Genomic DNA, 15063 nt, shown 5'->3' with positions numbered 1-15063 from the left:
AATGAGTGAAAAATCAATACCTGCTTGATATGGGGAATAAAAGAATGGCCTTTGCTGCCCATGGCATCAGTAGTGACTGCTTGACATTGCCAAATTGCTGTCAGAACTTTCAACCGAAGCGGGATGAATGACAGCAACATTAAGAATGGCGGGCTGAGGTTAAATACCTCTGCATGTTTTATAGGTGTCCATACTGGGACCTGTGTATATCTTCCAAATAAACGAGTTAGACTCCCCATTCATTCAGCCCAGTTATACGGGCATAATTTGGTAAGCGCTGAATGATGCCGTTTAAAGTGTACTCGCAGCTGGCCCAATGGTGTTTAATGAGGACAGATATTGACAGCAAGGTCAAGTGGCAGTGGATGCTCGTTTACATTAGGCTGCGTAATGTGCGCGTGCGCGCCGTGCGTGTGTATGTTTGTGGCGTCTGGCACAGCGGAGAGAGAGAATCGCTAAGTAACCCCGCAGACCGGCTCACAGGGCAAAAATGGTGGGCGTGCAAGACCACAGGGTTTCCCACACTGCATAACAGCAGGGGTCAGGCAGTAATTTGGGGTGTGGGCGGAATGCGAGGAGCGGGAAGGGCAAACAGAAGCCATGCAGAGAGACAATGCAGCGACCTATGCTTTCCTCGATTTGCAAAATTAATTACTTTTCTCTTCCCGAGCCATAGTGTGAAATCCATACGAGCAGCACACGCTTGTTATCCCTCACCTGTAAAATAAATCCAACGCGTCCGCATGCACGCGGTTGTTTGCATATGTGGCATATTTGCATTCTGATGACACAGTGGGTGCTGTGAAAGACTGGGCAGATGATTACATGTTGCAGTGTTAGACACGATAGTGCTGTATATGCAAATATATCAGCTTTGTAGGATTTGCCCCCTTAGCTCTGTTTCTGCCATAAGGCTTTCACAATCATGGATGAGGGTGTGCGAGTGAGGCTGTCAGTCCCCCTCCCCACCCACATGATGAATTGTTACTGGAGCGGCATATGATTGCAGTACATGCCTCAAGGCTACACTATATGCATGTTTGCTAATTATTTAGATTAGACTCTCCCCTCTTTAAACCACATGTTGCCAATAACATGCACGCATATTTCCATTTTTTATCAATGTGTTTTTATGCTTTTGTGTGTGGGAGGGGATTTGCTGTGTGCATCTCGTTCTCAGACGCTCCAATATGTCCCTGCGTACACAGTCCAAGATCACACATAGATTAGCAATGATATGATATACTCCAATTTAAAGCCTGTTTGATACAATTTACTTTCTGGATAACATAAATATGGCTGGTTTCCTTAATTTTCGTTTCAAATATTGAATCAGAAATGGCACAGAATGTCTTTTGTTCTCCAAACAATAGAAACATAGGCAGTAATACAGACAATGGGGCATGCACGACTGCTGCATTTTAGTAGTCTTCAGCTATTCCCAAAAAGTAGTCAAGTGCTTGATTAGTCGCGGGAGATGAATCTTTTTTCACCGAATAGCAACAGTTCTCATCAAAAAGATCTGAAATGCAACCAATGAAGGGTTAACTAGTAGTAATGTAGATGGGACCACCCTGTGAGTCGGACTCCTCGATTGGCTCTGAGAGGCTCCTCACAAATGAGCAGTGATCTGATCAGACTAAACCCCCAGCAAGCTTGCTTAAGCTGGAGATACTGTTTGACTGCAATAACAATGCAGCTGCTGTCTTGCAGGAATAGTGCCAATCTTTCCTCCTCTAAATGTTTGAAAGCCTGTTTATTGAACATGGAATAACGTAGAACACAACTGCACAAACAAATCTATGACTCTGGGAAAGTATTTCCATATCGTTGATTGCAGTTGAGCATTTGGATGGGCAGCCATGTTTCATTCTGCATGCATGTGCGCCGCACTGCACAGGGTTAAAAGTCACGCGTGACAGCTATAACTTGTCAGCAACAACTACCCAAGGCTCCCCCAAATGCGTATGTGCTGTATGCATTGCCACTGCCCCACTCTCACATGTCTATGCTACTGTAACTGTGAAGCATGAGCAGCCGATTAGCTTAGCTTAGCACAGAGATTGTAAAACAGGGAGAAGCTACTGGCTTCGATTGGCCCATCCGTCGGTTCTATTGGTCTGATATTTCTTTTTAGTGTGGATGTGTGTGTGAAAAGCAGGGATATGATTAGGGAATATAGCCAAAACTGTATATCAGGAGAGGGCCAGCACACACACACAAACACAAACACACACGCACGCATGCTAGCAGTACAGGACTGCAGAGAGTGTCACTTTCAAAGGTTTTTGATAGCCTTATCAACCTGTTTTGGGAGTGTCACAGACTTTGGGTCGGAGCTGTGGTTGTGCTTTGATGTAGCTGAATCTATGACTGTTGTATTGGTTTTCAGAATCGGTTGATCTTTACACCACTGCTCTGTCTACCTCGCAAGCAGTCTAGCGAGCTAGCTCTAGTTGTGTCCATCCGTCTTTTACATCAGTTTTTGGCATTGCTCATTGGCACTGAGACATGCAGATCATATATCCAGGGAAGCTCTCTGAGAGCCTGCGAGTGCCTACATCAGCTTATGCAATATGCAGCTTAATGGCCACACAGCAGCAAATTGTCAAGTGCTGTTGTTTGTTTAGAGCATCTAAACAATTGGCTCTCTGCTTGCATGTGCACATTGTCGTGAATCTCGATATAAATAGTCTTAAATTGTTTGCGTTGTCAGGTGCGTGAGGCATTGTCGCTGTTGTTGAGTGTTCCTGGAGCAACTGAGGGCATCAGAGAAGCGCAGAGGAAAATCCAGGTGTCTTAGTACGACCGACCCAGGAGACCGAGTGAAGCGATACCACCTTTATTTGACCAACAAAGGGAATAATTGAGAAACAAAAGGGGCAAAGGATTAATTAGCTGTTGTTCCTCTTGATCTCTTTCTTTTTCTGAAGCCACACTCGAGCTATCCAGCACAAAGAATAATATAGTCTGATACCATTTGTCTACAAATGCAACGGGCCAATTATGGGCAAGATGGTGTGTGACCCTGCTGTCTTCTCCCTAAGCTCTGTCATTGAATAAACCAAGCATGCACAGTAACTGGTGATTTCATCTCAGCGAATCAATATGAAGTATTGTTAAGTCTGCATTTGGAGTAAAGGGTTTGGGGGGGATCAAATGATACTGTGGCACAGATTAGCCCATGAGACCTTGAGGATAAGAGAGAGTGAGAGCAAGCAAAAGAGAGGTGGCGGTGTGGGGGAGGTGGGGGCGATACTGGAGATGGCCTTCAGTATGGCCCAGTGGCCTTGTAGGGGAATTCAATACAGCCATTGACAAAAGAATGCTTCCATTGTGGAGGAACCGGCCTCCTTTGGGAAGCTGTTCCATTTCCTTATTAATTGTGCTCTCATTAAAATAAAAGGAAGGGGAGAGGGGAACGGATAGCGCGAGAGTAATGGTTGCTCCTCAGCGTGGCCTCCTTGTCTGGATGGATGCCAGGGTCAAGTAGTTTACAGTTCTAGCGCTTTGCAGTGGATGGAAAATACAGTCTAGTTTATGTTTTTTATTTACGGCACGTACAGCGCACACAGATATACGCACACGTCCCCTCCCTTTATCTTCCTTCTCTCAAGCCCTCCTACACACAAGAACACAAATCATCCTCACAGGCCCCGACCACATCCTCTGCAGATGTACAGTGTAAAGACTCTGGGGGTCTCAGCTTGGCCTCAGTCTCGCACCACAGCTGTCGGACACGGGAGGAGTCGTCAGCTTAGGCCATGGATCACTGAAACCCTGACCAAATACTGCCTACTCCCTAAAGTAGCCCTGTAGACCCTTTGGCTTAAAGGATAATTCTGGTTTATTTCAACTTGGATTGTATTTTTGCCATCACGCCTGTCAGTTAGGATGACATCGTTGCGATATGGGAACATGGCGAGAAGTCAGATGGGGCAAGAAAACACGAGCAGTCAGAAAAACTGCACGAATAGTCAAAGTTGAATCAAGAGGTCAGTCTGTAAACTGATGGATGGATGTCAGTTTGTTTAAAACCTGTATCTCCCACCGTTGTCACCCCATTGGACTCCTTTTGTCCCCCCAGCTTTGCCATGTTCTTTGATTCCAGCACTGAAGTTGGTGAGTCGAAAGTGAGTATTACTGATAGAAACAAAGGCGAATACGATGAAAAATAAGAGCCAGTGAATCCTCAGCAACACCAAGATCACAAAAGAACACAAAACATCTGTTTGTAAAGGCTTTTTCATTATATTACATTTAATAAATTGTCATTTTCATTTAATTATTTATTCCTGATATTGTCTTTCTGTTCCTCCTCATAAACGGACACGCAAAGTTTTCTCAACATCTTGCTGAAGAAATGCAATTAATTATATGAATACGTTTAAAGTGACCTTCATTAATTTTCCTTATGCTTTTGTTTGCATTTTTCTCGCACTGTCTTTGTTTTTCTTCTCCCATATGGATCTGCAGCTTGTTAAGCTTTGTTTACATCTGATCGCTCTCAAGCGATAAGAAGTGTGTGCACGCATTGCTTCTGTTCAGCCAAACTGTCTGGTCATCTGTGGATTGTGTCTCCCCCGCTCGCTCTCGACGTAAGCTATTATAAAACTGAGAACACCATAGAGAAGGTAACTTTTTTAGGGGGTGGTGGGAGCAGAGGTGGGGGTAGAGGCCAGCTTTCACAGACGTTGCCCTGTGCCTGAGACCCTACAAAAGACCAACTGTGTCAAATGAGAAAAATTGCAGGTGCACATTCCCCAGTGGTGCACTCCCTCCTGCCTCTCGTCTCCACACACATATTAACGCACGCAAGCGCACATGCGCTGCTGTGATCACTGCCCCTCATTTGGTGGAAGGAGCAGGAGGGGGCGGGGGGGTGTCCTTTTTCACCGTGATAATACGGCCCTTTCTCTGCCACGAGATGGACTGAGGAAAGGGTTGAAACAGGAGAGGGAGAGTCGGGGATGTCATTCCACAGCGAGTAATGGCATCAAACAATGTGGTATGCCGTTTTTATGGGCCCACTGCAGATGTTACTCAGTTTCATGTTCGCTCTGTGCGCACAATGGTGGTTATTTTGCGTCGGGGTCATGGTGAAGAACACGAGGGCCTTTGACCAGGAGGTCTGGATGTCACCCGGAGGCCATTTTTCATACCATAATTGAGTCAAATGGAATACAAGCATGTGATACACACAATGCAACTTTAAAAATCATGTCGAAGCTGCAAGATGCTCCGTAATTGCAAACCCAGACGACTCCGTGGCTGCAGTGCAAAGAGTAACTGCTGATAAATAATGTAGAATGATTGTCCAAGTTAGCCCACAGCTAACTTGCTGACCTTACACCTACCGAAAGTAGCTCTTCCCTAACTTGTTACCACGTGACCCTTTAAAATGAAGCAATGCGACCCCTGTGACACATTGCACATGTTAATGAGTTTTGAGCTGTTGTCACCAAAAAGAGTGAGTTTCCCTTCTGAGATCATTGAATTTGTATACTTTCAGCAGGCTGAAGAGGTAGAACTACGCAATATAGCATCATCAGCCATGTCTGTGCCCATATGTCTGTAAGAACAGGGAGTGATAACCAAGCCTAGAGTACAAAGGGTTAAGCGCCCTGCTGTTGTGTCTTTCCAGAGCAAAAGTTTTCTGGCCCACCCTTGTTTGCTTGATTTGCAGGAGTTTAATCTTAAACTAATATATGCAGCCACTGGAGCTTTTCAACTTCCCGGTAACAGGTTTGCCAAATAAATTTGCTGTTTTTGAGGTGCAAGCCTGTCTCGATGTGATATTGTATCACACATTACAGCTCTACACCTGTTTGTGTGAAACCATGTGTGGCGTGTTTTGCCCGAAATCTCACATCCCGTCCTATTTCATGCTCCTTCTGCTTGTTGTCGGTTTCCAGTATGCCACATGTTAAGTTGCGGCCAGATGATTTGATTTGTGCGCACCGTGTACATGTTGCTTCATACATATTCAGCGCTCATTATTTCCACACAATAACCCTGTGTCTGATACCTGTCATTTTGAATACAGAGGCAAGGACGATCAAAGGAGATCATCATAGCTGTGTGTCTCAGATGTAGCGTAGCCACCCAGGCTAATTTCAGCAGCACTGCCTTGATTGCATACATGTGGAATGAGATTACTCCTCACTCTGTGGGTGGTTTGAGGAATCACTTTTTTCACATTTACCTCCGTCTCCAACACTAGGATTTCGTCTCTGACACATTTTTTCCTGCTTTCTTCCCCTTACAAGTCTTTTATCTCACTTTTCCCCTGTTACTTTTCCTCTCTTCACAAATCCGCCTTTACAATAGTGTCACCCACACATTCCCTTGCCTCTTCCCTGTCTCTTTTGCTTCAACCTCTTGACTGGCGGCATGTCAGCGCTAACATTTGGCTGTGCTACAAGCTAGCTCCTCAGCCGCTGTGACCTCAATGAAAGAGATAACTCTTCTCCTAGAAATGTACAGCATGGGACCACTGAAATGGCCTGTGAGGTGGCTTACACCATCCCATAGGACAGGCTGTGGCGCTGGGAGAGGATTGACATTAGATTGAATCAGTGCTACACCTTGCCAGTAATGCTGTAGCTCAGGGAAGAGGAAGTGAAACAGAGCAAGCAGGGGGCCTGATTTCAAAATTGTCATCCTTGAACGCTGTCACGTTTGTCGCACGTAGGTGTATGCGACAGATAGCAATATTCCCCAGGGACAAACACCCCCCCCACCCCACCCCCGCCCAATGCATAATGTATTAAAGTGGGCATGTGCTCATATAAACACACATGCAAGAATGAACACGCCACGGAAGAGGAAACAAAAGAAGTGGGTTGCGGTTAAGTACAGATATAGACAACCTTTAATCTGCTGATGCGACCCGGCACATGAGATCACACCACCCTTTGGGTTTTTACAGTATATAGGGCAAACGCCTGCCCCCACTCCCAACACCCACCTCATCTCACTGTTATCTATACTCGTTCCATACCTTTGAATTACACCTTTCAGGGATTTAGCTTAAACTGGTTTTATCATCCACCGGGTGTGGAAATGCTTCCAACACTCAAGTAAGAGTCTTGTGCTACATTTGTACTATAAATGTGATTAATAATGTTTTATTCAGGGCAGTGCTTGATATTATGAACGCAGCTACGCTGGCACAGATATTGTGAGAAATATGAAGTAATGTCTTTGTTAATCTAAAAACATTACAGACGCATATGCATGAAATCACATTTTCATTTTGTCATTTAAATAATTTCTCGCTCTTCATTATGTAAGTAAACATTGCAGCACTGAGCTTTAATTGGTATTAATTCGTGTTTTTTTGCCCTTCAGATATTACACTGCAGTGAAAATTACAAAGGAGTATGAGAAAGACAATTGGCTGAGGTTTATTTCCAAATTGCTCTGCCACAAAAAAGTCCCTACGTTGTAATCTATGGAGTTGGATCCTTGTGCAAGGATGCTTTTGATAAAATAGAATGCAAACAAGTTCATACAGGGACGCTTCGAGAGCGAGCTCCAATTTTCCTGTTTCCGCCTTCAATTGGTGAGAAATTGAAAAATGCTCATCCCCACCTCCCCACAACCCCAAATTCCACACAGGGCCAAATTTTTCACACAGCCTCCACGACATACAGAAAAAGAAATTTCATCTCTAGATTTCATCAACAACCCATATTCCGTTTTATGTAAATTGTATTGCTACCTTTCCCCTACTTTCTCCTTGTTTGAAGTTGAAAAACACAATCGTTTTTTTTTTTTTTATGAGCCTCCAGCAAATTGCTGACTATCGCACGTACGATTGATTTGGTGTGGAGTCTGGTGTTGTGTTCATTTTGCTGTTGTAGACTGATTGGGGTCATCTTAGATTAAGTGGTTCTTTTTTTTTTCTTTTTTTTTTTTTTTCTGTCACCGTGATCAGCAGACACACACATCATAATGTGCCAAAGCAGGAAGTTGTTATCAGTCTGGTGGTGCTAACCCGGTGGGCAGTGTGTTAGTGCTGGAAGGTCAGCTCCATTTGCGCTCACTATTGTCCGATTAATATAGCTATAATAAGTAAAGCCCTGGGGATCCATTCAGACAGCAATAATGCTTGGTTTCCTATTCATTTGTTAGGTGTTCACTCATTGGTTTGTGTTGTCTCATGTGAAAGAAGCTCATCGGGTTCGTACAATACTGTGGGTTGCTATGGCAGCAAATGAAGTGCAGTCAAGGGCTTAACGAGAATGGTGCTTACTATAGTGAAGAAAGAGATACGGACGTATGCATCATACTTTCAGAAAGTGGTTTGAAAAAAAAAACGTAATTATTTCTGATTGAATAAAATGAAGCAAGAGCAGAGCTCAGTCAGAAGTCCCAGTGGTTTTGAAAACACACTGCCTACAACTTGAGAAACAAGTCTTCTTTTGTTTACCAAGGTGACAAGCAAACTAGTCAAATATTACTTTTGGCAGCTTTACAAAAAAAACAGATTCACGGAGTGCTTATCGGAGTAAATCCAGAAAGAATAGAAACATCTGCTACCAGTGTTGGAAAATCGGTTTGAAGTACTTCACTTGGGATACATGTTGTTAACTTACAAAATGTGATGGCTTGTTATAGATTAAAATACCCAACAGTATTTAGAGTTGAAATCTCCCTCGCTTCAACAAACTATAACATTAAAACGCTTCTTACATGTGTGTAACAATACGCTGCAGTGAAACAGTCGGATGATAATACTGTGTAATTAAGCAGTTTGGATATAATTTTGAGTGACCACCCCTTCACTGTACGTTAGTAAGGTGGACTGTGCAAAAAACAGCATTAATGCCAAGCTAACTTTGGGTTTTCTAAAGGTGATCCTGCAGTTGTAGACTGGTATGAGGAGGTGTTGAAGAATAGCATCTTTGGAGAAATATGCCATGTCCTACATGACACTATCTGGGTATCAGATCCAGTGGACGTACCACCAATTTGCTGACACCAAAATAGCTCCCTCAGGATGTTTCAGAAAGCGTGCATGTGCTTTCATATTGGTTCCCTGGCCTCTGTACATCACTGTTTGTCTTGTCTGAACGCTGAATAACTTCCATTTCCTCAGAGGTTCAGATTAGCGGGGTTGCGCTGCAGTTTGTCTCAGTTCATAATGCTAAACTTAGCCGAGCTCTCCCCTCTGGTGTGCTGTTAGGCAATTCCATCTGATAATGTGTGGTAAAAGAAGTGAGGAAAAGACCTCTTCCCCCTCGCGCAAGACGAAAATCAGCCTGTTGTTTCTTTTCTTTGACCTCAATTACGATCAGGGCACGTGTTACTATAGGGGCATGTTGAGTCATGCCTGCTCTGGGAATTGTGTGTGTGTGTGTGTGCGCGTCAGTGTGTGTCTCCTATGTGTGACAGCGATTGTGTTCATTGTAGCCTAGGAGGCACTGTACAGTAGGTGGGGGCCAAGGTGCATTAGTCTTGGCTGAGACGCTCCCTTGAGTGATGCCGGCACATGTGGGTGGGTGGGTGGGTTACAGGAAGGAGGGAGAGGGAGCGGGAGGAGGGGGAAAGCAATGAAAGGAGAGGAAATAGCAAAACGATGTCAGATATGACGGGAACTGAACAAAGCCCAGCTTGCTGTCAGGAGCCGCGGCAGCTCCACAGACTCACATCCGGCTCGGACCATCTGACAAAACGGCGCTCCGCTGATGGGAAGCAGGACACACGCCTCTGCTCTGTTTACTCTGAGGAACGGAAAATTTGCTCACAATTAGCTCTGAAATAAATAGCTGAAGTATTTTTGAAACTATACCAAAAGTTCCATTTTCAGCCGCTCTCTATAAAGATCCAAACTGCTTCGGGGGGAATCACTGATGCCTCCTAAGCTGGAGTGGATTTGACCTCAGAAACTAATGTTGTAATTTGCACAACAAAGTGGTTTTAAACATAAGACCTTGATGGGAGACTTGCTTCCCATTTCCTCATTTTTTTTTTCTTGCCACGGCTATGCACTTAATGAATTGAAGTAGTGATTAATTAAATGAAAGTGCTTGCCGGATGGAAAGACACTTGACCCCTGTTCTGAAGTATGTGAATCAAACCTTTATGGAGTGATGGCAAGGTACTTGTATTTGTTACTTGTGTGTATGCAAACATGAGGTTACTGTCTTCTGGAAGTATATCATAGAGGGGAGGAAGCTGCTGTGCTCTGCAGATTTCCCTCCATCTAGCAACCAATTTATTAACATTCACTGTGTCAATACATCATTAGAATAGGGAAGAAAGACGCCGCTGCCCTGTAATGGCCGCCATATTTCCGATTCCATCAGGTGGACGTCGGCAAGCAGCTCAAATATTCACCATGTGAGGCAGTTGACCCAGCAAGTTGCAGTAGTTTCTCATGACTGCACTGTATCTCATCCTCCCTCCAAGCTAATTTGTCAACACTGAAGAGCTAATTTCCCCCCAGGCATCATGGGCAGTTTGACTGACGGTTTGAAACTCGCGTTTGCACGTCGCCGCCCTGCGAAAAACACACCATCAGTCTTTCCCCTCTGCTGGAATTTGCAAGTGCGTGGTGTGTTGCCAATTAATGTGTTCAAATGTGTGTCAGCGAATGCAAGTGGAGGCAAAACAAATGGCTCGTCCATTCGCCGTGTTGAATGGGTATCTGGGCGCTGTCATAATGAGTAATGCTAATTGTGCTTAGCAGCATCATTGGTCAAAGTGTCAGGAGCCATCGAGTCGATCTGAGAAGTTTGTCACGGTCGTTCCTGAGGTCAGCTCGTGAATTCATCATAACAAAGACGCTATCTGTCATCCGGCTGCTCATCTCAGTAAAACAGCTTTTTTAGTCTAATTTTGACAACTTTTTCAGAGGCCGTCTGACCTCCTTGGCAACACAAGCAAAGGCGATTTCACCGATTTCAAGCCGCCGATTCGACTCATGCAGCACGAACATTGCTTCAGTGATGGCGTCTCTTAAATGCTCCACTGCAGAATCCTTTGACAGTCAAGTTGCTGGATAATATTGCACTCCGCGTAAAAGCCTTTGAGATTTCGCTCGCCTTAGGCCATATGTAAACGTAATTTACTTGGGAGAACAATTTGCCTGAACTGTTTCTCACTTCAAGACAAATAATCCCTCATGCATTTTTGAAAATGCTGTACTTTCCCCCCCATCTCTCCCCCTCTCATGCAAAGCATTTGCAAACCCCCACCATCCCCCCAAAAATTTCATTTGTTACAAACAAGGAAGTGGGTGTGACAGGCTCCCATTGGCCTAATCAAATAACGGTATCCAGATTCATGCGCTAATTAATCACTAGCTCTGGGGGCTGGACCCATCCAGCGATTCTCTGCGGAAAAAGAGACATTTGATCTGTCGAATCAGCTCCCTCGTCTCCTCCACTCTCTTCCATCTATCTTACATTAATTCAATGAAGTCAGAGTTCATTTGAATGCAACCCCCTCGTCTCTCCCTCTCACACACACACAGACCAACTCACAATAAGGTTTCAGTTTGTATCATCTGCTTCAGAAAATGAGCCTCTTTTTAAAGAATAAAATATTTTATCCTCACATTCTAATAGCCTAAATATTTTTTCCTCCTTGTCTGGGAACATATTTGGCACTGCCTGACTTTTTGGCTGCCTAGTTGTAGAAAGCATTATTATTTAGTGGGAAATTATCCACTGTGTCTGAGCTCAGGCACTGAGGCCTGAAAATGATCTAAAACCGCGTTTCATGCGTTTGTGTGTTTGACATGTGTTTGTCCGAGTGATGGCAGCTCATTTAGTCAGCCTCATTGTAATTATGCGCAGTGGTTGACCTTAACTCCTTCTCCCTGACGCGTTTTCTTGAGAAATGAAATGAAATACAAGCTCCCCAAGGCCCCTGTTTTGTTACTAATGATGACTTTTAAATGTCATTGTTGCTCTGCTCCGTCTGCACTTCAATGCCCGGTGGTTCAGGGAAGGTAATGGGTCTTCGGTCAGTATCAGCGACTCAAGAATGGGCTCAGCAGCAAAATTTCTCCCCTCTCACTATTAAACCCACTATCAAAACTCCAAAGTATTTCCCCCTCAGAGTGGTTTTTAAAAGCTCTGCGGGGGAGCGACATTTTCCAAATGAACATTTTTCTCTCTGACCTTTCTGTTGCCCTTTTTGGTGAGTAATTGCAGTTTTTGAAATATTCATTTGTGAGTTATGTCATTTGTAAGCTACATGATTGAAAACACTGCTCCGCGGTGTGAAAGTAATGGAAGGATCCGGCATGACCCTTCCAGTTTGCTTTCCCCAATCTGATTTTTTTTTTCCCACCATATTCAGCAGTGCGCTTGTCAGAGGAATTATCCGGGGAGAATCTTCAGTGGAGAAAAAAAAGAGATACGCACTGCATATAAACACTCCTCTAAAGTATGAGCTGGAGAGGGGGGAAGAGAGATGAATAGAACATGGGAACTTAGATAAGAGGATGGACTTTCAATAAGACTATTTTGATTTTGGATAGCTCTGTCAGTGATGTGTGCAGGTAGACAGCGGGACGTGCGAGTGGGGCAGGATGCTGGCTCTGGCACCCGAGGAATATGAGCCCTATCAATCACCGCCTCCGGGCACAAATGTAATTACACTACAGTTGTTGACGAGCCGGGTAATCCGAGACATCACTGGCATGCATTCACTTGCTTACATTAGGGGATTGCTGGTGCCCATGTTTATGGCGTCATGTTCGCCGCCGTCTGATGTTTTTTTAATGCTCCTTTTGGGGACGCTGGCCTGAATTGAGCCCTCGTCTTTACAAGGTTGCAAGGCTTAAAGGAATTCTTTTTTATTATTATTTCATAGCAAATCATAAAGGTCAAATTAATCAAGATTCACAACTTTAAGTTGTATAATTCCAACCATTTAATACTGGTCTTTTTCATTCAGAGTCAATTAAGTCTTTTGTCGTTTATCTAAGTGCACCTGCCTCAGTCAACCTATGTTCCTTTTCTCTGCGGTTGTCAGCTTCAAAGAAGTTTGGTGTGATCCAGGCCAGCACTTTTCAGAGGGTGGAATAAATCTTCCTATTAAGAGGAAGATAATTGATGGCTTTCATCACCAGAATGAATACAATTATTCCAATTTGTGATGTTTCAATGAAAAGTCCGCTTTACCCTGTTCAGGTTTGAATGATTTATGAGACAAAATGAAATGACACGATAATGAGATGCTTCTCTTGTTGTTTCACCTCACACTTCGTCTTTTTCTGTGTGTTTTTTTTCTTATGCTTTTGTTTATTGTCAGGGAAAGATCAGCAGTGGTGCCTGGATGGCGTTTGCAAAACTGAAAATGACAGAGATTTTATTATGTTAAAGTGTACTGACCACCTTCTGTATGCCTGAAAGACACATTTTATTTTTCTTTTAGTCTACAGTATCTTGTGTGCAATGCCACACGACATTTTGACATTTTATTAAGTAAAACCTTTTGGTTAAGAAAAAAAAACAAAACTATTCCCTAACTCACTTTTACACAGGGCTAGCCACAACCATTCATAACTGGCCTAATTTTAACATGCATGATTTTTTTCTGGCCACTTGGGGGCAGTGCAACAAATGTTAAAACGCTAGCAAACAGTGGCTTATTCATACATCCAACATGTAGCAACATTAGGATTAATTTGAGGTTTCGAAACTCCAGTATTCACTCTCCTTTTAGCTCTGCTTTGCTTTGCTTTTGGGCAGGTAGCATGTAGCTGGTTTTTCGAAGTTTTTCTGCTGGAAACAATGCTAGTAAGTGTGTTGAGAATGAATTTAAACAGTAAAGCTCTAAAATGAAAAGAATGAGATGAAAGAAGCTAAAAGAAATCACACATTACCAACGTTAACAACCAATCACTGGTTTTATTCTAAGTTGCATCAAATTATTGCTCCTGCTGTAGCTGTTTTAAAATGTGCAGTCCAGTGTGACTGCCCAGTGGAACCAGAATGAGCCGGTACAGAAACAAAATGCCACGTGAGTCAGCGCGAGCTGAGCAAAGTTAAATGCAACTTCTGTCAGATAACAGTCATTACACCTACAAGAAGAAATATGAGCAATTTTCCCATCACCTGAATCACAACAATGTTATATAATATGATGATTGCATAGCTGAGAAGAAAGGACAGAAAATGTCACACTCCCAGGAAATATCCAGACTCACCTAAAACATGCAGAAAGAATGACACAAGTCATGCCATGAACGTGTTTGTATGTGAGGCAAAACTATTTCCGCTCAGGGTCCGTTCTTTTGAACTGGAGCTGAAGTTTCTGTTGCTGCATGGTTCTTGTAAGCCGGCGCTTAAGTTGATTATTTTGTCACTCAGATATTTGTAATAAGACTTATTTTGATAGGTGGAAGAGATTTGAAAAGGAGCCTATTTGTACTTCGATGCAATGTCCGTTTCGTAGGTGCTGTAGAGCTTCGATCACGTGACCTAATGGAATTTTGACCCAGAAAATCGAGTGCACATGTTTATTTGAAAAAGTATTTTTACCAATACAAATGTGACTATTAATCATGATATCGTTTCAGTTCATATCTGCCTTTTTTTCTCTCTCTGTCTTGCCTTCTTTCTGTCTGTTCATGACGAATGTCTGTGCTGCACGTCGTCTCGCGGTGGCTCTCGCAGCCCAGGTACTCGTCTGAAAGGATGTTTATAAAAATCCATAACTGCCGCGGTCCGCCTACATTCGCTTAGGCCGGTGTTTACGTTTCTCGCTCATTTTTTATTCTCGCTATAAACACAGAGCTCCTACAGTCTGTCGTGCACATGCCCGGCCGTGCGTGAGCGTGAGCCTCCACAGATGAGCGTGGGCGTGCGTGTGTGCGCCTGTGTCAAGAAGAGGGAAAACAGCAACCCGCCAAACTCCCGGCCATTTTGGCTTTGCGGTTAACAGCAGATCTTTTGCCAAACAGACTCTCAGCTTTGGCTTGAGGCATCGAGCACCTTTTGACCCTTTGCCTCCTGCCCGCGTGTATTTTAACTGAAGTGCATTGTGTCACCTTAAAAGACAAAACATGAAGCGGCTCTTATGATTTATAGATTCTCG

At 43.7% G+C, this 15063-nt stretch overlaps 1 protein-coding gene across 1 annotated transcript in view; it reads left to right on the top strand.

Annotated features, from left to right (window-relative positions):
• The window catches only part of LOC139351437 (adhesion G protein-coupled receptor L3-like), a 206991-nt gene that overhangs the window by 67159 nt on the left and 124769 nt on the right, over positions 1–15063 (top strand). The gene's annotated exons all lie outside the window — the stretch shown is intronic.

The sequence above is a fragment of the Chaetodon trifascialis genome, chromosome 23 (assembly GCF_039877785.1).
Source record: "Chaetodon trifascialis isolate fChaTrf1 chromosome 23, fChaTrf1.hap1, whole genome shotgun sequence".
Classification (NCBI taxonomy): domain Eukaryota; kingdom Metazoa; phylum Chordata; class Actinopteri; order Chaetodontiformes; family Chaetodontidae; genus Chaetodon; species Chaetodon trifascialis.
Note: the sequence above shows the minus strand (reverse complement) of the source record. Positions and strands in the feature narration are given on the sequence as shown.